Source organism: Cryptomeria japonica, chromosome 10 (genome assembly GCF_030272615.1).
Source record: "Cryptomeria japonica chromosome 10, Sugi_1.0, whole genome shotgun sequence".
NCBI lineage: Eukaryota > Viridiplantae > Streptophyta > Pinopsida > Cupressales > Cupressaceae > Cryptomeria > Cryptomeria japonica.
Window position 1 is genome coordinate 274,667,480 of NC_081414.1, and position 17,130 is coordinate 274,684,609.

At 36.5% G+C, this 17,130-nt stretch overlaps 1 pseudogene; it reads left to right on the plus strand.

Moving 5' to 3' along the window:
- Window positions 1–16,697: 16,697 nt before the first annotated feature.
- LOC131035507 (5S ribosomal RNA) lies at window positions 16,698–16,816 on the plus strand (annotated as a pseudogene).
- The last annotated feature ends 314 nt before the right edge of the window (window positions 16,817–17,130 follow it).

Genomic DNA, 17,130 nt, shown 5'->3' on the forward strand with positions numbered 1-17,130 from the left:
TTTTTGGTGATCTGCATTCACCGTTGTGCGATTTTTTGATGGTCAACCAGTGATGATTTTGGTGTTATGCAGTTTTCCTGGTGGTGTAACATGTTGCGGTTGATCTTAGCATGATTTCTGATAGAGTTGAGCATTAGGGAATTTGATTTAGGTCCATGTTATATTATTTAAATCATTAGATTGGTCCAGTGGTCTATCTTTGTATCATGTGATGTAATTTTGTAATTGATGGTTGAGGGTTCAATCGACCTTGTTGTCAAGGTTGATGATTTGTATATATAGGTGATATGCTCATGTAATTTAGGTGTTGATGCTATGTTTGTATTATCAGAGAGAGATTTATGTGCGAACAAGAGATTTATCCTTCACTATTGAGATTGAGGAGAGATTGGTGTTGCAAAGCAGGCATTTGTGCTTAATCGGAACTATAATCAGGCATTTTGAGATGCTATTCTTTCAGTTCATTTTTTCTGGATTGTAGTTTGACTCTTGTTGTAAGCTAGTGAGACTTCCCTGAGGGTTGTAGCCTTCTGGGCTATTATCTTTTGAGAAGTGAGCTCTAGGCAGTGTTCCTAAATGCTTGTGCATTCCCCATTGTAATATTTTCACATACTACTATAGAGTATCATCTTACTGTGGGTAGGTTCCCACTGTGTTTTTTCCCTTAACCAGGCTTTCCACGTCAAAATCTTGGTGTTTTGTGTTGTTCTTTCAATTTTCTTATCTATCTTATTACTACAGTTTATTAAATTCATTTTTGTAGTTAAATTTGTTAATCCGGTGAAGACTGATTCACCTCCCCCTCTCAATCTTCCTTCTTGGTTGAATTGTTGAAGAAGTTTGGGTTAGATGACTCAAAACCGATTGGAACTCCTATGGTGGTTGGTTGTAAATTTTCTAATAATGATGAATCTTTGAAAGCTAATCAGGGTTTGTACAGATCTATGGTTGGTGGAATTCTATATCTTACTCAGATTAGGCCATACATTATGCATGCTATGTGCATGGCTGATAGATATCAAAAAGAGTCATATCACTGTTGTGAAGAAAGAGAGTCATATCACTGTTGTGAAGAGGATATTTAGATACTTGAAAGGAACTATGAATTATGGTTTATGGTATCCAAGATATGATGATTTTATGCTATGTGCCTAAAATGATGCAGATTGGGTTGGTGATGCTGATGATCAAAAGAGCACTACTAGTGGAGTATTCTTTCTGGGTAAGAAGTTAGTTTCATGGGCTAGTAAGAAACAAGATTTAGTGTCCTTATCTACTATTGAAGCTGAGTACATTGTTGTTGCTAGTAATTGCACTCAAGTAGTTTGGATGAAGCAAATGTTGAAGGATATCATAGTTATTTATGATGATCCTACTGTCATATACTGTGATAATTCCAATGCTATTAACATGCCAAAGAATGCAAAGACTAAGAATGTGTCAATCAAATATCATTACTGGAGGGAGCAAGTTAGTGAAGAGGAGGTGAGACTGGAGTATGTATCTACAAAGGAATAAATAGCTGATATTTTCACTAAGCTTTTGCCTCCAAATACATTTGTCTACTTGAGAGACAAGTTAGGGGTGCCCACCCCTCCTGATGATAACTAGCTGCATTGAGTTGCATCAATTCAGTGGACTTCACAGTCTTATCTTTTTATCCAAATTGATGAGTTGGTGCTGCTCCTTTGGTGGAGTAGTCTGTTTTTTAAGGGGAGAGATTCTTGAGATTCATGTTTCTATTTTGGGGAGTGAGTTTTGGTTTCCTATTTTGAGATCTTTGGCATTGCTGTTAAAGGGGGAGAGAGATCATGTGAAACAATTGCTTTGTATGTCCTGATCTTAGGGGGAGTTTGTTGGAGATATCTTTTTCTTTGCATTGATTATTTTTCACATTCATATGATGCCATCAATGCCAAAGGGGGAGATTGTTGGATATTATTGGTCATTGTTGCTACTAGGATATGTTGTTATCATTGATGTCAACATATTCCTGTCTTTTGCTCTGGTGATTGCAGATCGAGAAGATCTTATTATCTAGTTTGTAGTGTTTTTTTACCGATCACTATTTTGTAGAGTTCGGTATATCCTTCGATATATTTTGGTGTGATCATATCTTGTGTTCAGATTTTGGGATACTGTTTGGGATGGTTTTGTGTATATTTAGTTCAAATAGATTGTGATTTGGTGGTCCGCGAGTTATCTTTCTTTGTGATAGTTGCTGATTGGTTGTGTTCTTGAGCTTTCAGACGTTAATAGATGAAGTTTGATAAGTGGTGTTGGTGCAACTATTCCTAATGATTCTAACATGCTTGTTGGTATTTCCTAGCTATGTCCTATTTGTTTTGGTGCTCCGCATTGATCGTTGTGCGAGTTTTTGATGTTTTCTATCAACTAGTGATGATTTTTTGTGTTATGTACTTTTGTTGGGGGTGTAGTGTGTTGCGATTGATCTTGGCGTGATTTCCGATAGAGTTGAGCATTTGAGAATTTGATTTAGGTCCATTATATATCATGTAAATCATTATATTGGTCCGGTGGTTGATATTTGTATCATATGATGTAATTTTGCAATTGAGGGTTGAGGGTTTAGTCGACCTTGTTGTTAAGGTTGATGATTTGTATATATAGGTGATATATTCATTTAATTTAGGTGTTGATGCTATGTCTGCATTATTAGAGAGAGGTTTATGTGTGAACAAGAGATTTATCCTTCGGTCTTGAGATTGAGGAGAGATTGGTGTTGCAGAGAAAATATTTGTACTTAACTGGAACTGTAATTAGGCATTTGGAGATGCTATTTTTTCAATTCAATTCTTCCAGATTGTAGTTTGAATCTTGTTGCAAGTCAGTGAGACTTCCTTGAGGGTTGTAGCCTTCCAGGCCATTATCTTTTGAGCAATGAGCTCTACGCAGTGTGCCTGAATGCATGTGCATTCCCCATTGTAATATTTTCCTGCCATGGTTTTTCCCTTAACCGGGTTTTCCACGTCAAAATCTTGGTGTTGTGTGTTGTGCTTTTAATTTTATTATCTGTCTTATTACTACAGTTTATTAGATCTATTTTTGTAATTAAATTTTCTAATCCGATGAAGACTAATTCACCCCCCCTCTCAGTATTCCTTCTTTGTTGCTACTAACAGTAACTAACATAATTTTTTAGTTAAGATACTTAAATCTTTCTATTCCAACTTAAGATCCCCATTGCTTTGTGGTGACACGTCGTTATAGAAATTATGAAATAATAACTATGTGCCCTAATAACTAAATACTTCATATTGTATTGTTGATGCTAGTTGTTTGGACATGTAGATAGACATGATAGAAACCAATGGCAAGCCTTAAACCACACATACTAAGCAACATATTAAGCTTAGAGAATGTTACTCAAATTTGACTATTTAACACTTTTAAGCATAGAAGTGTATTCTCAATGTGACCACACACCTTAAGAAACATATTAAGCCTAGAAAATATCAGTCAATGTTTAGTGTTTAATAATTTTAAGCCTAGAAGTGTAAGCTTAGTGTGTGTGATTTAAGTCATTTCGAAACTCATGAATGCAGATCTTTCAGAGCTATCGGCAACAAGACATGATCTTCTTGAATTCATGTTCTTTCTAATGAAAAGCATACTTATTCGTAGATTTCCTAAGTCTATAATCTACTCCATAGAGTTTTGGAGAATGGTGGATAACCCATGTTGTTACTGAAGATGGTTGTAGTCAATCCAAGCTTGAAAAATGTTAGAAGCAATTGTGGAACTCTATAACACTGCAAAACTTTTAGGTAACTAAAAACTCAATCAAATTTTTGAAGATAGAAAAAATAGATTGAGTAATTAGAATGGAAAGAAAATTTAAAACCCTATTAACTTATTAGTTCACATTAAAAACTAATTATAGGTAAACTTGCCTTAAGAAGAAAACAAAGAGTCAACTCACAAGAAACTTACAGATCCCTAGAAGCAGATGTAAACATAGAATAAATTAGAACTTGTCAATAATTAATTAAAGAAGAAAACGGAACATATTAGAATCTGAAGATAAGTAATTCAAGAAGAACATAAAAAAGTCATAGATGCATATATCATAAACTTGTGGCGTATACATGTAAACTATCTAACATACAAAATGAATGCAGTCTGTGAAATAAAATAGAGGAAGAAACATACATAGTAATAACCTAGAGCAGCAATTTGAAAACCCCAGGAGAAAAAACCTACAAAAAGACAACATAGTCAATCTTTGAAGGTTAACTTTCGAAGATTGAATTAAAAACTGCAGAGATAGTGGCTATCATATCTAGAACTATTTGTGATGCCAATTGTTAAAATTGTATTTGTTCTTTTGTATTTATTAAGTATTTGTTCTTTTGTATTTATCGTAGTGTGAATTTGTCCTTACAAAACAATAATTTGACTTCTGTAAAGTATGGAAAATGAATCCAAACCTTGAAATTGTGTTGTTTTTGTTTTCATAGTCAAGTGTTGCAGATTAGGAGGACAATAGTATTGTTAATATCCATTTATATATAATGTAGTTTTGGCTTTTTAAAGTATGCATACCTTACAACAATATTTTAAGTGTAATATAGATGGTTCTATTACTTTGTAAATTTATATTTATTTATAAATAAATTAATTAATATATTAATTTATTTTTTAATTAAGATAAAATATGACTTGGCTAATATGTTTAGTCATTATTTCCAAATCAAGTTATTACAATAGCAAAAGAGTTATAAATGATCGTGTTGTTTCTAATCAATTACAAAATGGTCATTTGCACCAACATTTGAAAATACATTTGAGCTCTATATTAGTGGTACTAGAGAGACACATTTCAACAAATGCTATAAAAACATTCTATATTCATATGTATCCCTCCATCCCCCCAAAACTAATAGAAATCAATTTATAGGTGAATGATATTTAATAACAAGTAATTTTTTTATTCCCATCAAATAGGTTGGATGAAGATATTGATTAGGTCATGATTAAATCCATGTCTTGCTTCTTGGAAATGGTTTGTCTTTAAATACCCACCCCATTAAAAGATACTCAAAGTTTTTTCCTAATATTAAATATATTCTATTTCTCAAATACAATAAATTCATGACTTCAAATAAACAAAATACAAATATCAAAATGCAAAATTTAATATATATTAGTAAGTGAAGAGCCCAATTTAAATTTAAAATATAGCATGTAGAGTTCGATAATTTCTATTAAAAAAAAATAGAAAAAGAAGAAAAATGTAAAATCTCAATGAGAATTCAAGAACAAAAAAACTATAAGTAATATTAAATTATTAATAAAAAATTAAATTTTAAATAACAATTCTAATTATTTATTATTTATTATTGATTGTTTTGATTAAGTAAAAGCAGGTATTTGAAAGGTACTCGAACCTTGTACAAGCCAGGAGATCAAAAGAACATGAAAGAAACGTGCCTGATCACTTCAAAAAATAGAAAGATCCCACCCGAACAAAAAGGGATCAACTTACATAGCATAAAAAACCAGAAATAGACAGCAAAAGGACAGCACAACGACGGCAAAAAGACAAAACCTAGAACCCCTACAGATACAAAGACAGAGACCTAAATACTTTTCATGATATCCTCGGCATGGACAACCATTTGTTTCATGTTGTTCACCGAGGTCTTTAATTCCTCCAACTCACGACCTTTGATGTCGGCCTTGGTCCTTGTATTAGCTCTGGTCCTCTTTTCATGACCCTTCTTGTCCGGCTAATCTTTATCACCATCCTTCTCTGCATTGTTCTCAAATCTATTGATCAAGATGTTCATGTTATCCACCGAAGCTTTGAGGATCTAAATTTTTTTGATCTGCTATCTTCTTAACATTGAGTTTGAGTCTATCGATTCTGCTACCCAGATTATTCATTTTATTTTCCATTCCTTTAATCTCCTTGTTATCTTCCATCTCATTGACCTTTTTTCCATTGCTATGATTTTACCCACCATACATTCAATAGCTTCCGCATTGTGAAGTACAACAATCAGTTCCTTAACATGTTCCACCAAGGGTTTATCACCAATCGTAACTCTTGTAATAGCCTTCATATCAGTCTTCAAACTATTAATATCCTTCACCATGGTTCTGATGGTATCACAAAAAGCTTTTATAGTATCATTATCACCAATACCACTTTTATCCCCTTTATCCTCCTTTTGCAGACTTATAGTGTTCAAACCCTCAATGTTACCCATCACCAGGTTTTCCTCCCCCTCTTTGTCCTGACCCTCATCCTTCTTGTTCTCCTCAAATTCATCCTCATAATCAATCAGAACATGGCTGATGTCTTTGTTGTTTCCCTTTTTAGTGTTCTTCCTCAGAATCTACTTTCCAATTGCTTTCCCTTTCTTTTTTTTAATAAATTTATTCTCAAAGGATTCAGTTTCAGACTCTGAAATGTCTGAATCCACCACAATCCTTTTCCTCTTAGCCTTATTCCTCCCTTTTTTACTAGTCTCTTCTGAATCTTCCTCAGTCTTCGAATCAAAGTTGAATCCACTGGCTTCACTCTCTGTAGTCTCATCTCTTGCATTTTTGCCTTTAATAGGCTTTTCAATGCATTTCCTCTTAAGCATTTTATAAACCAGAACCATAAGCCCCTAGTGGAGGGCATGGTCACCTTTGGGATCTTTCTGAACCTCCTTGATAGTGTGGTCCATAGAACAGGCTAGGTAATAAGGCAAACTCACCTTTTTCCCATGTCAAAAATGGTTGAGCAGGACAAAGTGATGACCATAGGCTCTAGTAAACCTACCATCCAAAGTAATGTAGGAAATAGAAGAAAATAAAACAAACCTCCATGGCCTATAAATCCTCTTTGGGGCATGGTAGGAATTGTCAATTTTCACCATCTTTCTCCTCTCATCATCCATGACTGGGAACTTGTCTGCTACTTTATCAAATATGTTGCGGTCTCTATAAAATTTTATGCCCTTAGTAATCATCCCCGTAGCCTCAGCAATGACCTCCTCATCAACATTCATCATTTGGGACCCGACCAAGATTTTGCCATTTTTCCAGTTCTTGATGAAATAGTTGGTAATTGTTGGATCTTTCCCACTTAGCCTTTCCATGAACACATTCAGACCCCCCTATTGAAGGATATCCCACACTTCACTATTCTTTCTCTAGTCTGAGAAAGAGGTGGGTTCAAATCTTTTCTTATTACCTCCCATTTTTTAGCCCTTTCCTTAAAACTCCTTCTCTCAGCTTCAAAACCTCTTCTCTGGTTTTTGTGGAAGCCTTGTAAAATTGCCCAGAATCCGTGCTAGACAATTATGATAAGACACCTATATAAATGCTCATTACCTCTAAAATAAACCTGCATCAAAAAAAGTGGTAGAGGCATTAGAAACTATGATTAAAAGTACCACGTTGTCTAGCCTGGTTGCAGTTCAGATTAAGCAGGGATTTCATTTCACTTGTAATCTCACTTTCACCATAACTAGTAATGATGTCTTTTGATTGGCAAGCTAGGTTGGCAGCCCAATCAATGTAGGAATTGGCCTCCCTATACACATGTGTAAAATACACATTTCAAATTCCTCACTAATTTTCTTAGTCGCTTTAATAGCATTGCTAATTGACCAAGAAGGTGGGAATTTCATATTTAAACAATTGATTATATTCAATGAATCTCCTTCACAGCAGACTCTAGTGTATTTAGCTTCCTTAGCAAGGATCATCGCATGGTAAGCCGCCATAGCTTCAGCTACATGGTTTGTCTGGTTTCCTATGGGGATTCTTTTTATGATTTTGCATGTTCCCCATTCATCCCTAAGGACCACTCCACATCCTGCAACACCCAGATTACCCTTTGAAGCACCGTCAAAATTAATTTTCATCCACCCATTGGGTGGGCTGACCCATATCATACCCTCTCTAGGATTGATCTGAATGTGCTCTCGACCCTTTAATCTCCACTTATTGTAGATAAATTGATCATCCTTGTCTTGAGGATTATCAATGCCTCCTATGATATTCATATTTTCCACTATATTTCTTTTTATTTTCTCAAACACAATTTTATCCTTAGAAACCTTCTGTTTGAAAACTCTGTCATTTCTCTCTTTCCATATACCCCAACACATATGAGGTAAGGCAAGTTTCCACAATAAAGTAGTAGACTTATTCCTTGAAGGATGATGCCAAGAGTTGAAAACCTCCTAAATCGACTATGGGAAGCCCCAACTGATTTTGAAGTGGTCCAGACATCTTCCCCAAACATCAGCACAGAAAGGGCAATGAAAGAGCATATGATTAGTGGTCTCCTCATTCTGCTTACATAGAATACAAACACTAGGCATGCTCATACCTCTTTTTCTGATATTCTCAATTGTTAGAATTTTATCTTGAAGGGTTGTCCAGAAAAAAATGTTAATCTTAGGGGTGAGGCCTTTCATCCATGCCTTAGCCCAGCATGGGCTTTCCATGTTAGAGTATTGTTGATAATAAAGAGAAGCCACAGTGAATGTACCACTTGTTGTGAATTTCCAAATTAATTGGTCTTCGTCATCAACCCTTACCATAGAGTTCATAACTTTGTTCAAACTTCCCAAGGACTGATCCACCTGAGATAAATCCTTCCACTATCCATCTTCCCAGTAATCACCCACCATAGATCCAAATCTTTCCTTGCATTGGTTCTGAAATCTACTCCACTCAGGATTTTCAGTCAAAGGGGACTCCAACAACCAAGAGTCATCCCAGAATTGGATAAGATTCCCTTTCCCCATTTCCCATTTTGTACCTTTGGCAATTAAGTCTCTTGTTCTAGAAATATTTTTCCAAATGTTAGAGCCAATTGGAATATTTTCCGCTTTAAGGAAGCTTTGAAGAGTTGGACATTGTCTTTTATACTTGTTGTCCCATATCAGTTTCCACTCTACCTAATTTTTATACCCTCTCCAAATCTCCTTGGCCATAAGGAACTCATTTATGTCTCTTATTCTTCTAAGACCCAGTCCTCCCTTTCTTATTGTCTTGCATACCTTATCCCTGGCAATCAAATTCATTCTCTTCTTCTCCTCAACCCCTGTCCATAAAAAAGTTCTCTAAATATTTTCAATAGCCTCTGCATACATGGCAGGAATTCTAAAGAGACTAATGGCATAAAGAGGGATACTTTGAAGAGTAGATTTCAGCAGCTAGACCTTACTAGCTTGGCTTAGAAGAGCACCCTTCTAGCCAATTAGCTTCTTGTGGAATTTATCCACCAAAGCTCCCCAAAAAGTGTCAGGTGGATCATGGCATAAGGGGAGCCCCAAGTAGTAAGTAGGAAGACTCCCTACTTGATAACCCAGGATATTACTTATTTTAATCCTCCTCTCCGGGGTGTTGATAAAATAAACAAAACTTTTAGACCAATTAATAAGTTGTCCAGTAGCTGAACCATAACTATCCAAAGAATTCTTTAAAATTCTAGAGTCCTACACCATAGCTTTCCCCATTATTATAGAATCATCAACAAACTGCTGATGGGAACACATTTGAGCTGCAAAAGATGGATTCAATCCACAAAACTCCCCTTTCTCAACCAACTTCCCAATACATCTCCCTAGACACTCCGCCATTATAATAAAGATAATTGGGGATAGGGGATCTCCCTCCCTAAGTCCTCTAGATGCTTTAAAGAAATGGGAAGGAGATCCATTCATTAAAATAGAGAAAGAAGTTGAGGAAACTAATTGTCTAATAAGATTAATACTTCTAGAGCCGAAGACAAAAGCAGTGAGTACATCTATCATAAAATCCCAATCCACTCTGTCGCAGGCTTTAGATAGGTCAAGCTTCAGAAAAAAGCCTTCTTTTTTAGAGTTAGACAAAGAATGGATATTTTTATGGACTGAGATGATCGAGTCCAAGATTTGTGTACCTGGGATAAAACCACTTTGCTGAGGAGATATGATAGAGGGAAGCAACTTTAGGATTCTAGAATTTAGAACCTTGGAAATTATCTTATAAAGAGAGTTTCATAGACTTATAGGTCTGAAGAGATCCATAGAATCAACCCCCATCTTTTTGGGGATAAGAGCAATAAAAGTGCCATTTACCTCTTTCAAAATTTTCTAGCACCAAAAAAATATTTCATAGCTCTGGACACATCATTGCAATTAATATGCCAGTACATTTGAAAAAAGAACATGGAAAAACCATCCAGGCCAGGGGCCTTTTTGCCTTCAAAGGAGTTGACAGCTTTCAGAATCTCATCATGGGATGGGATAGCAGTCAAGTGAGAATTCTCATCATCCCCTAATATTGTAGGGATGCATTCTAGAAGATTCCTTTGGGCTTGCATATCCAAATTCTGATCCTTAGCAAGTAGATTGGAGAAAAAATCCATAGCAGCCCTACTCATGGGTTCTTCTTCTTCAACACTTCTGCCATTCACTTTAATCTGAGATATTCTATTAATGGTTATAGTATTTAGTATTCCAGTCCCCTTCCTTCAACCAAACATTTCTTGATCTTTGTTTCCACTAGGTTTCTTCTTTGGCTATTATGTCATGATATCTCATAAGGACAACATCTTCAACATCTCTTGAAGTATTAGTATAACCATTATTCTATATCTCATCCTCAATATCCTTTATCTCTAAGAGGATTGTGGCTTTCAAGGAAAATATATTCCCAAAGCACTCCTTATTCTACTTCTTAACATTTTCTTTTACAATGTTCAGCTTTTTAACCACTCTGTACATGGCATTTCCTTCAATACTGACCTACCACCAATCCTTAATTTTGCTTTCCATATCCGGGTGTTTAGTCTACATTCTTTCAAATCTATAAGGGAAATGCCTCCTTCTATTCTTTGCCTCCGCCGTAAAGGTAATTGGGTAATGGTCTGATCTTGCCCTTATGTGAGAAGATAAAGAATAGACATGAAGGTTAAACCAATCTAGGGATAGAAGAGCTCTATCAAGTCTAACCTAAATTAAATCCTCGCCACTCCTATTGGTCCAGTTAAATTTAACTCCTTGCAACTTCAGGTCATGGATAGCAATATTGTTAATAAAATCCATCAAGTCCAATCTCCTGTCCAGATTAGCTTGACTCCCTCCCTTTTTCTCATTTTCCTTCAAAGGGGTGTTGAAATCGCCCATAATAACTCAGCTATCCTTAGCAAACCTGCTTCTTAACAAAGTAAGATTTCTCCACAAATCACTTCTATCGGTCTTAGTGTTAGGAGAATACAAATTAGTTAAGACCCAAGTAGTGCAATTTTTAAGATTCTTAAATCTGATACAAGCCAAGTTGTTGTCCTGAATCAGCACCTCTCCTTCTACATTGTTTTTGTTCCAGAAAGTAACAATACCTCCTGAGGCACCTTCTGAACTCCCTCCACTAACTCCTCCATTTTTTAACATCTTCAAACTTTCTACTTTATCTTTTGCCATCTTGGTTTCTTGAATCAAAAAAATATCAAGGTTTTTATCTCTAATCATACTTTTAACTAAATCATGTTTCTGAGGACTGTTCAGTCCTCGAATATTCCAAGAGATGATCTTCATGGTTTTTTAGAAATGCCTACCTCAAAGATGGTTCTTTGAGTCCCATTTGCAATGTTCCTGCTTGTTTCCATTAACCCCTTTTTAGCATTTGAATGTCTTCCTGGAGAATTATGTTGCGCCCCCACATCCCCAAGCCTGCTTCTGGTGTTTCTAGTTAGTGTACTATTATTAATGTTATTGTTATTCTTTTTTTTGCTTGTTCTTTCTTTTGTCCTCTGCTCCTTCTTCTTCCTCCTGCTTTGATTCACTCTTCCCCAGTGCCTTTTTTATGTCTTCCTCATCTCCCCATTTTGGTTCTTTTTCCTTCGAAAAGGTTAGCTTTACCTTTACTGGAGAAGCTAATGAGATCTTTGACAACCCTTGGTACAGAATGTTATTAGGTTGGGCATCCTGAATCAAGTATGTTTCTTTACCTATTTCAAGAGAATTAGATACAAGATTAAAATTATCTCCTTCCTCTTTGTTGCCTTTGGATTTTTTATCTCCATTACTCTCATGCTTATCTGAGATTAACTCTGTCTTATCCTCTTCTGGTTCTTCATTCTATTTGTTGTCTTTAGATTTTCTTTCTTCATGCCTTGGATCCTTGCCACTCTGCTCCATCTCCTGATGATATATTTTTTCACTATCTCCTTTCTTCAATTCATTTCCCATTTCACTGATGAGTTCTACCTCTATCCTTCCAACCTGAGACTGTTTTTCCTGATCTAGATTATTAGAATCCGAAGCTTTCAGAGAGCTATCTTCTTTTTTCCAAAGCTTAGCTTGGGGATGAGATTTGACCTCATTATTTAGGCATTTTTTAGCCTAGTGTCCTATTTTTTTACAATGAAAGAAGGAAAAAGGGATTGATTCATAAACAATATTCTACCTCCACTTCCCACGTTTAGATTCTATCTCTATCTCCTCTAGCATGTTCGTATCAGGTCCAACTCCTACACAAATCCTGGCATAAATAAGCCTTCTTTTAGATGTCGTGACCTGATCAATAGCAATAAGCTCCCCAAAGGTATTGTCTATTCCTGGAAGCACATCTTCCTCCCAGTATTCCATTGGGAGCCGAGGGAGTTTAATCCGGACCAGAACTTGAAATATAATTTTTTTTTCTCTTCTCGCATTAGGGTACCACTTCTGGATGTACACGATATATTTTCCGATTGCCTAGGATCCACTACAAAGAATGTTTCTTCTATCCTCCTCACAAGAGAAAGAGAAGGACAATGAACATTTCTTCATTGCAACCACATCTACCTGGCTTTTCAAGTTCCACTTTCTTTTAACAAATCCGTGAACGATCTCCATATTCAGTCTCGTCCCAAAAAAATTACCAATCAATGTATTTTCCATTCTAGCAATATTATGGTCTATGATTTGGTCTGGAACAGAGATGGAAAACTTGCCCTGAGAGATATTCAAGGTATTTTTAAGCGGGGGCGGTGAAGACTTACCTTTGGGTTTGACCCCAAACAAAGAGGACCACTTGCCAATATGCCCATTCAAACTGGATCCCCCCTTAAGATCCTCTGGGATCATCGGATTCTCGAAATCCCTTCTAGAAGATACTTTACCTTCCACCATGTTCTCTAAACCGCTAGCCGCTTGCTGTCCTAGAGCTCCTTCCGAGTTGCCGCCTTATAATTTTGAAATTTGAACCTGACCTTTCCTGCTGCCTCCTGCTATCCACACTTCACGTGGTCTTGGTCTTCCCACTGGGTCCCCCGAATCCAAGGGAGCATCGGGATCCTTACAACCTGAGCTCCCCCCTTCTGCAGGACTCTTTGAATCTTCTGCAGCAAGTTGTCCCTGGGCCGAACCAGAACTTCCGCTCAGAATTAATTATTGATTGTTGATTATTTGGAATTATTCAAAAAAAACATAATTTTGACATGTTAGATTGTGGCAGCATGATTTATAATTTTCTTAAAATTGATTATTTTGACAAATATTATAAAGTTGTAAAATAGAGTGAAATTCATGAATTACTAAAAAGCATCATGACCTAAGCAAGAATTGACCATATCAAAAAGTAATGCGTTCTAAAAATGCAAAAAGTAATGTCTGATTCAACTATAGGGAGGTCTTTTATTATCTTGCAAAAATTAAAAAAATATATTGTAAGTAAATTTTTTTTTAATGGTTATTAATTACTTAAAAGTCCTTAAAACAGTTAAGTTAATTCTTACTATTTTTAAAAATTAATATTACAATATCTAAATGATTAATAGTTTGTATTATAAAAATGGTTAACTTTATTTTTTAATTATAATTAATAAACTATTATTTATAAATTATTCTTGATTTTTAAATAATACTTTGATATTATTTACAATTAAATTTTTTACTTTTATTAATTATTGTCTACTTTTATTTTGGAATATGCCAAAATAAATGAGGTCAAGCCTTCCCATGTCCACAAAATTTAAAGCAACCCTAAACCCTCTACTAGACCTAATGTGCATGTGGTGTCGGATACTGAAATTGTTAATGAGAAGGGGTCAAGCGAGATGGCCATGGATTGGCGTGACCTTCATGTGCTAGATGATGACCCAAAATTTTGGCCCTCAGAAGAAGAGGATCCCCCTAAGAAGGCCACTCTCGGCACTAACAACAGCAAAAAGTGTAAACCCCACCCTAGACCTGCAGCCAAAAAATACAAAACCCCTCCTTCCAAACCCTAGGAGATGGGCCATATTAACTCTAAAAAGAAAAAGGTGGGGAAATCAGCAGAGACAAAAGGAAAAGAGGAAGATGAGATTAAATTGGATATTCCCCTCAATGTGGACCAAATGGAGCTTGGAGATAGAAAAAGTGATGAAGAAGATATTGAAGTGCTTCTGATGGGTGATTAGCAAAATTATCCTCCTCAAACAAGGTATAAAAGATATTGACACCTTTACTAAGAATCTGATGCCTAATAAAACCGATAAGCTCCTGAAAATGACCTAGAATTTGACTGAAGATGTGAAAGTTATGAAAACGAAGCATGAAGCTAGAATTGCCAATTTGGAGAGGGGTATGGATGAACTAAAGGGTAATATTGTTGGATATTGACTAATATGTTGTCATTGATGTCAAAATATGTGGAGATTGTTGATGAGGAGATTGTTGGAAAGTTTTCTTCTATGTGTTCTCGTGTTGCAGTTTGATTGGATGAGTTGGTTTAGCCAGTGTATTGTAGGTGAGCTAATGCAATTTAAAGGGTTTCTTGTACATTATCTTTAGATGGTTCATTCCCAATTGTGGAGGTCTACGTGATGATTTGATCAAGTTATGAGATCTGGTACTAGGATGTTATGTCATTGTTTGTATTATTTGGTATTCTAGTTTGTGCTCTAGATTGCTCTGAAATTGCTATATCTTTGGTTGCAGACGATTGGAATATTTTCTAGATGTTGATGTGTGTCCTTAGTTAGTCTGGTCCATGATTTGGATATCCACAAGCAAATCTTTCAAGTTGGCAGTTAGTTATGTTGATATTCTTATGCTTTGGTAGAGAGATGATGATGATTCTGGTAATTTGAGTTGTTGTGGTTGTTTCAATGCAATTCACATTGCTTGTGAATGTCTCTAGATTGTTCTCTATGCTTATTGGTGGTCCACATTGATTATTGAATGCGTTCTTGAAGATTTTCCTTGTCCGGTGATGTTCTTCATGCTATGCGACATTCTTGGTGGTTGTAGCATGTTACAGATGCTAGAGGCAAAATTATTAGTGTTATTTCATATTTGGGGTATTGATCTGGGTCTAGACTATGTATTAGCTGACATTATTTTGGTCTACATGTATTCTTGTAGCATGTGAGGATATTATTTTGTAATTTGTATTGAGGGTTTGGCCGACCTTGAAATACAGGTTGAAGGGTTTGTATAAATATGTGTAATAATCATTGAGAGTGATCCTGCTATGTGCGAATATTGTATCAATCATTCAGTAGAAGGGAAGTTGTCCATAATTATGCAAAGAAGTGTGTTGTAATGAAGAATTGACAGTAAGCTTAACCAAAACTATACTCAAGCATATGAAGATGCTATTTTTGCAGTTCATGTAATCTGGATTGTAGTTTGAATGTTTTTGTAAGTCAACAAGACTTTTTGTAAGGCAGTGAGCCTTCCCTTAAGGTTGTAGCCTTTTTGGGTTTCTTATTTTGTGCAGTGAGCTTTGGGTAGTGTGCCTGCATGCATGTGCATTCCCATTGTAATATTCACATTTACTGGACTAACAGGGTATTATCTCATTGTGGGTAGGTTCCCACCATGGTTTTTCCTTTAACCGGGTTTTCTATGTCCAAAATATTGGTGTTATGTCTGTTGTTGATGTGGATTTGTTTAATACTTTAATGGTTCATTATTAGATCTTAATTATGGTTTAAGTTGTAGTAGTTTTTGGTGCAAATTGATTTGCCCACACTCTCAGTTTGTTGCATTGTTGCCAATAATTGGTATCCAAGCTAGATCTTATGTAAGAAGATTGACCGCTTGAGGAGATCTGAGGTGGCAACCTTTTCTTTCAAGAAGGATAATTTGAGATTTGATGGAACCAACTACACTCTGTGGAAGAGTCAGATGCAATTTCATTTTAGATGCATTAGAGAATATTATTGGAAGATTACTAAGAATGTATATAATGTTCCACAAAATGGTCTTACTACTCTAGATGAGATAAAGGAAGCAGAATACAATATTAGAGCCAAGGAAGGATTGTTGAGTGCCTTGTCAAATTCTGAGATGACTAATATGATAGACTTAGAGACCACTCATGAGATTTGGGTAAAATTGGAGACTAGCATGAAGGTGATATCCATGTGAAGATTGCTAAGCTGCATAGATTGAAAGAGATGTTGGCAACAAAAATGAAGGAAAATTGGGAGGGGGGTTAGGTTCATTCATCGAGATGCACTCGAGGCGCAACCTTGCCAATGTATGCTTGGTCAGGGTGGGTGCACACCCGACATCTGGTCCAAGGGCACACAAATTGGAAAGGTGCATGCACGACCTGGACAGGGTGCACCTAGGGAAAATTGGTCTCCCTAGGATAGGGAGGGTGCGCACCTTGGTCGGGATGGGTGTGCACCATGGGTGGGGTGCCCATGGTGATGCACACATGGGCAAGGGTCTACTAAGTACATGATTGAACAAGCTTATAATAGGTGTGATCATACCAGTGTTAGTGAATCGGATCCCATCGGAACTCTGTAGTTAAGCGCACTTGGATCAGAGTAGTAATGGGATGGGTAACCTCCTGGGAAGTTCTGGTGTTGCACCCTACTTAGTCTTGATCGGGCGTCGCAATATTATTTACATTAATGTTTTGGATGTTGGAGTTCTCATCGGGGGTGCACTGCAGGTGCCTCGAATGTGAACCGGGGCACATCAAGGGTGTGATGAGCACATGAGGCCGCACACCAAGGTGTGTGGGCACCGCGTGTGCAGGTGCACCAAGGAAACATGGAGCATGCATTCGAGGAACCTTGAACATGCACTAGGGTGCACCCCACCCACGTGGGTGCGTACCCTGGTGTGCCCGAAGAAATTTTCACACACTCGAGGTGCTACATGCTAGGGTCATGCATTGCAGTAC